This window comes from Procambarus clarkii, chromosome 70 (assembly GCF_040958095.1).
Source record: "Procambarus clarkii isolate CNS0578487 chromosome 70, FALCON_Pclarkii_2.0, whole genome shotgun sequence".
NCBI lineage: Eukaryota > Metazoa > Arthropoda > Malacostraca > Decapoda > Cambaridae > Procambarus > Procambarus clarkii.
The window spans coordinates 4,955,025-4,965,024 of NC_091219.1; positions in this window are offsets into that span (position 1 = coordinate 4,955,025).

Sequence of the window (10,000 nt, forward strand, 5' to 3'; positions counted from 1 at the left end):
ATATATATATATATATATATATATATATATATATATATATATATATATATATATATATATATATATATATATATATATATAAATAAATATATATATATATATATATAAATAAATATATATATATATATATATAAATATATATATATATATATATATATATATATATATATATATATATATATATATATATATATATAAATATATATGTATATATATATATATATATATATATATATATATATATATATATATATATATATAAATAAATATATATATATATATATATATATATATATATATATATATATATATATATATATATATATATATATATATAAATAAATAAATAAATAAATATATATATATATATATATATATATATATATATATATATATATAAATATATATATATATATATATATATATATATATATATATATATATATATATATATATATATATATATATATATATATATATATATATATATATATATATATATATATATATATATATATATATATATATATATATATATTATTAAATATGACCGAAAAAGTAAGATTAATAATTCTAACACGAATTTTCTCAATCTTTCGTACATTTCTTTTCACTGTTGGAGGTAAATCAAAAATCAATTCTCCAAAATTCATTTTTATTTCTAGTCTGACGCGACACGAGCGCGTTTCGTAAAACTTATTACATTTTCAAAGACTTTAGTTTACAAATACACAACTGAATAGAACTTACGCATCTCCGTTTTTATATCTACATTTGAGAGAGGTGGATGGGGTGAGGTGGCATTAATAGGGTATTAATTTCATCAACACAAGACAGAACAAGAGGTGGTATTAATAGGGTATTAATTTCATCAACACAAGACAGAACACGAAACAATGGGTATTGAATAGAAGTGATTGTAGAAAGCCTATTGGTCCATATTTCTTGATGCTTCTATATTGGAGCGGAGTCTTGAGGTGGGTAGAATATAGTTGTGCATTAATTGGCTGTTGATTGCTGGTGTTGACTTCTTGATGTGTAGTGCCTCGCAAACGTCAAGCCGCCTGCTATCGCTGTATTTATCGATGATTTCTGTGTTGTTTACTAGGATTTCTCTGGCGATGGTTTGGTTGTGGGAAGAGATTATATGTTCCTTAATGGAGCCCTGTTGCTTATGCATCGTTAAACGCCTAGAAAGAGATGTTGTTGTCTTGCCTATATTCTGGGTTTTTTGGAGCTTACAGTCCCCAAGAGGGCATTTGAAGGCATAGACGACGTTGGTCTCATTTAAAGCGTTCTGCTTTGTGTCTGGAGAGTTTCTCGTGAGTAGGCTGGCCGTTTTTCTGGTTTTATAGTAAATCGTCACTTGTATCCTCTGATTTTTGTCTGTAGGGATAACGTTTCTATTAACAATATCTTTCAGGACTCTTTCCTCCGTTTTATGAGCTGTGGAAAAGAAGTTCCTGTAAAATAGTCTAATAGGGGGTATAAGAGTTGTGTTAGTTGTCTCTTCAGAGGTTGCATGGCTTTTCACTTTCCTTCTTATGAGTAAGAAGGAAAGTGAAAAGCCATGCAACCTCTGAAGAGACAACTAACACAACACCTATACCCCCTATTAGACTATTTTACAGGAACTTCTTTTCCACAGCACATAAAACGGAGGAAAGGGTCCTGAAAGATATTGTTAATAGAAACGTTATCCCTACAGACAAAAATCAGAGGATACAACTGACGATTTACTATAAAACCAGAAAAACGGCCAGCCTACTCATGAGAAACTCTCCAGACACAAAACAGAACGCTTTAAAAGAGACTAACGTCGTCTATGCCTTCAAATGCCCTCTTGGGGACTGTAAGCTCCAAACAACCCAGTATATAGGCAAGACAACAACATCTCTTTCTAGGCGTTTAACGATGCATAAGCAACAGGGCTCCATTAAGGAACATATAATCTCTTCCCACAACCAAACCATCGCCAGAGAAATCCTAGTAAACAACACAGAAATCATCGATAGATACAGCGATAGCAGGCGGCTTGACGTTTGCGAGGCACTACACATCAAGAAGTCAACACCAGCAATCAACAGCCAATTATTGCACAACTATATTCTACCCACCTCAAGACTCCGCTCCAATATAGAAGCATCAAGAAATATGGACCAATAGGCTTTCTACAAACACTTCTATTCAATATCCATTGTTTCGTGTTCTGTCTTGTGTTGATGAAATTAATACCCTATTAATACTCTTGTTCTGTCTTGTGTTGATGAAATTAATACCCTATTAATACCACATCTTGTTCTGTCTTGTGTTAATGCCACATCACCCCTTCCACCTCACTCAAATGTAGATATAAAATCGGAGATGCGTAAGTTCTATTCAGTTGTGTATTTGTGAACTAAAGTCTTTGAAAATGTAATAAGTTTTACGAAACGCGCTCGTGTCGCGTCAGACTAGAAATAAAAATGAATTTTGGAGAATTGATTTTTGATTTACCTCCAACAGTGAAACGAAATGTACGAAAGATTGAGAAAATTCGTGTTAGAATTATTAATCTTACTTTTTCGGTCATATTTAATAATATATGTCTACAGGAAAGACTGCTACCAAAATATACTAATATATATATATATATATATATATATATATATATATATATATATATATATATATATATATATATATATATATATATATATATATATATATATATATGTATATATATGCATGGCTTGGCTATATGCGTTGCATGGCTGTTAAAGAGGTCACAAGCAGGTTGAACAGCGAACTCAACATCTGGTTCCTGGACGATGGCACCCTGGCAGGGGCACAGGAGTCCCTGCTAGAAGAGCTACAGCTGGTGAAATCTAAGGGAGAGGAGTTAGGACTCACCCTAAACCCATTAAAGTGTGAAATCATCTCATCTAGCCAACCAACCATAGATGCAGTGCGAACCATATTGCCAGGAGCCCAAGTGATCGCTCCCACCGACAGTGTGCTGCTAGGGGCACCTCTGGGCTCGAGCGCCATTGAGGTAGTCCTCGAAGAAAAGCTGAACGACCTGAGTAGGATGGAGGGAAGAATAGGGGCTTTGGACGCCCACGATGCTCTGTACCTTCTCACAAGGTGCCTGGCTTTGCCCAGACTGACCTATTTCCTAAGGTGTGCTCCCTCCTTCGACAGCCCAAAATTAACAGAATATGACACACTCCTAAGGTTTATAACCGTGAAAGTGTTAGTAAGTAAGTAATTATCAAAAGAAGGCACCAAACCGGGAAGGCTATGTAGCACCATCAAATACGCAAAATAATCAGAGGGCGCTAAATATCACCAAGGATGCCAATACGAGAACAAAAACGCATAAGGCGAACGATATCAAAAGTATCCGTGTCACCAAGAATTCTATCGAGGGACAGGTGACCGCGAGGGGCGATCGGAAAGCAAGACACACGCTCGTCCTGGAAGTCAGGACATTCAAGAAGGACATGCACGACCGTAAGAGGGACAATGAAACCAGGACAATAAGGAGCAGGGCGGCGCTCCATCAAGTGACCATGGGTTAAGCGAGTACAACCTCGCCAGAGCTGTTTCCCACCGCCGGTTTCGGTGGAAGGAGGACGGCCACGAGGAAACACAACATTTAAGAGTACGTAGCTTGTACCAGTAACAGACAACCAAGAAGCCTGCCAACGGGTAAGGACTGAGGAATGGATAACCGGGTAAAAGTCGGAATACGGAATGCCTTTACGAGAGATGGGACAAGAGCGGACAGCTTCCTTAGCGGCAGCATCCGCTCGCTCATTTAAAGACACACCAATATGGCTGGGAACCCAACAAAACTCAACCGACTTAAATTTACTGTGAACGAGAAACAGCCAATGCTGGATCTCGACAACTACTGGATGAACCGGATTAAAGGACCCGAGAGCCATGAGGGCACTACGAGAGTCAACAACAACCACAAAGGAAGACTGACAACGAGAAAGCAGGAGACGAAGAGCATAGAGAATAGCATAAAGTTCCGCTGTAAAGATGCTAGTCTCCGGAGGCAAGCGACACATATAAGTGCGATCAGGAAAAACAACAGAGTAGCCAACACCGTCCGCTGACTTAGACCCATCGGTGAAGACAGATACGGAGCGGGAGTGAGAAGAAAAGTGCTCGAGGAAAAGGCGTTTTAGAACCGTAGGAGGGGTAAAAGTTTTAGTGATACGGGTCAAGGAAGTACAAAACCGCGGAAGAGGGACCCTCCACGGGAGCAAAGAAGGAACAACACGAGGAGAAACATCAGAAATACGAACGGAGAGAGAATCCTGTAGGCGAGATAACCGGACAGAAAGAGGGAGGTGGTGAAGAGGAACAGGAACCGCAGGAGGGATAAAAGTTAAAGCACGACAGAGGCGAGAGGAAGGATGTTGCAAGGACCGCGCAAGATAGCGAAGACAGTAGCGATCACGGCGGTCCTGGAGAGACAGGAAGCCAGTGTCAACATACAAGCTAAGGATGGGAGTCGAACGAAAGGCACCAGAACTGAGGCGCAACCCAGTATGGTGCAAAGCATCAAGACGGCGAAGAGTAGAAGGAGAAGCAGACAAGTAAGCAGGGCAACCATAATCGAGCTTAGACAGGACGAGAGAGGAATGTAAAGCAAGGAGAGTGCGCCTATCTGCCCCCCAAGAAGTATGGGACAAGACCCGAAGGAGGGTAAGGGCCTTAGAGCACTCAACACGGAGGTAAGAGATATGGGGAGACCAAGACAAACGAGTGTCAAGGAATAACCCCAAAAGCTTCGCGGAATCTTTGTATTCAAGGGGATGACCATAAAGTGACAAAGAGGGACGAAGAACAACCCGTTTCCGCGTAAAAGTCATGGCACAAGTTTTAGAAGTAGAGAACTTGAAGCCATGACCTGTGACCCAAGACGACACGGCATCAATTGCAAGTTGAAGCCGGCGTTGAAGGAGAGGCGAATCATCACCCTGACAACAAAGGGTAAGATCATCGACATAGAGAGGGGAGAAGACACCAGAAGGAAGAGAGGAAAGAAGACCATTGAAGGCAACCAGAAAAAGAGTAGTGCTCAGAACACTACCCTGGGGCACACCTTCGTATTGCTGAAAAGAGGGAGAGAGAGCGGTACCAAGGCGCACCCGAAAGGAACGACGAGAGAGGAAGCTGCGGAGAAAGAGAGGGAGATGACCACGAAGGCCAAAAGAATGAAGTTGAGATAGGATATGATAACGCCAAGTGGTGTCGTAAGCCTTTTCTAGGTCAAAAAGGACGGCAACAACGGAGGTCTTCGCAGCAAAAGCAGTACGAATATAGACCTCCAAGTTCACCAGGACATCTGTCGTGCTGCGGCACTTGCGGAAACCAAATTGAGAAGGGGAGAGGAGGTGATGGTGTTCCAGGAACCACATCAGACGAACGTTAACCATACGTTCAAAGAGTTTGCAGACAACTTGTGAGAGCAATAGGGCGAAAGTCCTTAGGGGACTTTCCCAGAGACCCAGAGACCCCGGTTTGCGAACAGGGAGGACAACGGCATCGAGCCAGTCCTCAGGGACTGACGACGACTCCCAGATCCGATTATACAGACTCAGTAAACACTGAGACGTGCTCGGAGGGAGATGGCGAAGCATCTCATAATGAATACCATCGGAGCCCGCCGCCGTAGAACCGCAGAGGGCCAGGGCAGAACGAAGTTCAGAGAGAGAGAAGGGATCATTATAGGGAAGCTGAAGATGAGTGCAGAAATCTAAAGGACGAGACTCAAGGACAGGTTTACGAAGAAGGAAAGATTGGGGAAGATGAAGACCAGAGCTAACAGAAGAAAGTGGGAACCCAGTTCGGAAGCGACCTGCAACGGGTCCGCCACAAGAGTATCATGGAGGTGAAGGACCGGTGAAACATCGGGAACGAACTTACCCGCTATCTTGCGGATACGCTTCCAGATCTGGGCCAGAGGGATCTCGGACGTAATTGTTGAGACATAAGATGCCCAACATTCACGTTTAGCCGTACGGATGGCCCTACGGGCCACCGCACTCGCTTTCCGAAAGAAAAGAAAAGAATCGGTCGTCTGCCTACGGCGGTGCCTCTTCCAGGCTGCACGCTTACAGCGGACAGCCCGAGCACAGTCCGCATTCCACCAGGGAACGCACTTCCGTGGACCCCGAGAGGAAGAGCGAGGAATAGAGCGGAGGGCAGCGTTGAAGACAGTGTCATGAAAAAGGAGGAGAGCGCGAGAGAGAGGCAGAAGGGAGAGGTCAGAGAGAGCAGCACTGAGGGTAAATAGGGTCCAGTCTGCCTTAGCAAACTGCCACCTAGGGAAAGAGAGGGAAGGGCGAAAAGAGAAAAAGGAAACAAGGATGGGGAAATGATCACTTCCATGGAGGTCATCAAGAACCTGCCACGTGAAATCTAAGTAAAGAGAAGAAGAGCAGAGAGAAAGATCAAGACAAGAAAGGGTGCGAGTCCGAGAGTCCATATGAGTGGGCTCACCAGAATTCAGAAGAGACAGGGAAGAAGAGAGGAGAAACGGCTCAAGGAGGCGACCCCGGGTATTCGTCAGAACGTCACCCCAAAGAGAATGACGACAATTGAAGTCACCCAGCAGGAGCACAGGCTTCGGCAAGGAGTCTAGGAGGTGTTTCAAATCAGGAAGAGAGAGCGGGACACTCTGGGGGAAATAAATGGAACAAACTGTGTACCATTTCCCCACAAAGATACGAGCAGCAGAACAATGGAGAGGCGAAGGAAAAAGTAAAGGAACAAAGGGAACATCAGCCCGAATCAAGAGAGCAGAAGAATTAGAAGCCCCAGCAATGGCTGGGGGGGGGAGAGAAAGGAATAGCCACGAAAACCACCAGGACGAGCACCAAGCATTGGCTCCTGGAGACAGACACAAAGGGGCGAAAACCGCGAAATCAGAAGTTGGAGTTCGAGGAAATTGGCGTAATAACCTCGAACGTTCCATTGAAGAATGGACAACGACGAGAAGAGAAAGGACAAAAACAGAGAACAAGGAAGAAACAAAGGCGAAAGAGCAACAGAGCACGTTAAAGAATATCAGGGTCAGCAAAGTCAGGGTTAGGGGGCATGGGTAAACTGAGCAAAGACGGAGGGAAGGAAACGGGAGAACAGATCAGAGGTGGGCGGGCAGGGTCCGGAGGAGGAGGAGACAACGGAGAGGAGCAGTCAAGGACAGCAGCGGGAGTAGAAAGAGGGGAGCGCACCCCAGCAAGAGCAGCAACCGAAAGGGAAGCAGGGGCCAAAGAAACCTCCATAGCAGGAACAGGGGGCGCAAGCACTGAAATGGGAGGGGAAGGAGCAACAGAGCCAGAAGGAGCTGAGGAAGAAAGCGAAGCCTTCTTACCCACCGGGGAAGAGGAAGGAGAGGAGCCAGGCTTACGCTTCTGACTTAAAGAGACCGGTGTCCCAGCAACTACGTACCGGGCAACGGATTCCAGTGTCTCAACAGGAGAAGCCGAACGAGAGCACACACGACGGCCGGTAGGAGAGCGATGGACATCCGCCTGCACCGACAGGCGGTGGGGAGAGCCGATAGATGGAGGAAGAGGATGGGAAGGAGGATCGGAGGGGGACGAGGAAGAAGACACAGAAGACACGACAGACCGGGTAGAAGGAAGGGGAACCCCAGACAGAGGACCAGGAGGAGGATCCTTCGGGAGAGAACCCAAAGGAACGGAGGAGGGGGCAGTGGGCGCATCAGGGTCCAAGGCCCGGAAACGGTTGTGAGTCTGAGGAAGGCGGGAAGGACGAGGAGAGGAAGAGCGCAACACGCGAGCATAAGAGATATTAGCATAAGGCGGGAGCCGGCGAACCTGGCGCCTCGCCTCAGGAAAAGATAAACGCTCCCGGTGCTTCAGGTTGAGGACGGCTGCCTCAAGCTTGTAATGGACACACGCACGGGAGAAGGTAGGATGGGCCTCACCGCAGTTGAGGCAACGAGCCTGGGGAGAAGTGCACTCCGACTTAGAGTGACCTTCGCCACCACACAAAGGACAGAGAGAGACAGTCCCGGAGCAGCGGAGGGCACCATGCCCAAACCTCCAGCACTTGTTGCAGAGCCGAGGAGAAGGAATGTACTCCTGGACAGAGCACCTGGCACCAGCAAGAATGACAGAGGGTGGAAGGGTCCTACCATCAAAGGTAATCTTCACAACCCGGAGGGGTTGACGGCGACTACCACGAGGGGGACGAGTAAACGTGTCCACCTGGAGAATAGAATGGCCCTGGGCAGCGAGGATATGTCGAATATCGTCGTGGCAGTCGCGCAGGTCCCGAACACCGGTCGCAACATGGGGCGGGAGCAAAATAGTGCCAACACTGGCATTCAACTGAGCGTTCTTCGAGACCCGAACGGGGTCTCGCCAAGGCAGGATAAGGCAGCCAAGCGGGAAGCAGCATCCTGAGAAGGAGGAGCAACGACACGTGTACCGAGACGAGTGGGGTTGAAAGTAATGGAGGCATCCACGGAATCAATGAGATGCCGATGGAGGGAGAAATCGTCAGGAGGAGCAGAATCAAGAGGGAGAAGATCAAAATATTTGGCCCACGAAGCGGGACCAAACAAGGCTTGATAGGTAGCAGAACTGGAAGGAATCGAGCGAGGGCGGCCGTGACGAGGACGGCGGTGAGAACCCCCACCCAGCAAACAATTTTAGGTTGCCACAACATATCTGGAAAGTATTTGAAAGTATTGGAAACGTTTGTTTTATCGTATCAGATACGATATTGTGTGTGGACTTAAATAGGTTTCCAAAACTTATAACCAAGACATATGTATCTAACACTAATTTGAGATGTTGTGGCAACTTACACTCCTAACATGAGTCATTCATAATCCATTCATACACCAATATGAATCTCTTCTGAAAGGTTTGAGCCTTATCTGAACCCTTTTCACATCTTTGTGTTTAAAGTTAAATTTCTTGAAATTAAATTATTTTATATTATATTATATTATTTTTATTATATTTTATTTTATAATTTATTATTATTTTTCTTATATTTTTTTATATTATATTAGTGTTTTCAATTTAAATATTAAAACCAATTTAAGGGTAAAAAAATCAAATAATTTATATTTCTTTTATTATTTACTAACAAATCAGCAAAAATACAAAAAAATATGACCTATATAATTATATATATAATATATATATAAATAATTTATATAATATATATATATATATATATATATATATATATATATATATTAGTGTAATACATAAGAATGTAGTGTAATAGTATATATATTATATATTATATATATATATATATATATTTATATATAAATAATATATTTATATATAAATAATATATATATATATAAATAATATATATATATATATAAATAATATATATATAATATATATATATAAATAATATATATATGATAACCATCTTTGTAACCTATATGTAACTCCCTCTTTGTAACAAAGTTCAAATAAAGCAAATATATGTGTACATACAAAAGAATGGGGGTGGTAGAAGATAATATTAGTGTTTAGTGAGTGACCACAAGGTCTCCTCTGAATACTTTTTATTTTCTTCTCCGAGGCTATGGGTCCCCACATTGGCACCAGAGGTCTTCCTCACAAACTTTTTATATAATATATATATATATAAATAATATATATATAAAGGTAAAACTAGCTAGTTATACGTAGATATATGATAACTAACCAACCCAACCAAACCTAACCTAATATATATATATAAACATATATATATATATATATAAATATATATATATATATATATATATATATATATATATAAATATATATATATATATATATATATATATAAATATATATATATATATATATATAAATATATATATATATATATATAAATATATATATATATATATATATATATATATATATATATATAAATATATATATATATATATAAATATATATATATATATATATATATATATATATATATATATATATATATATAT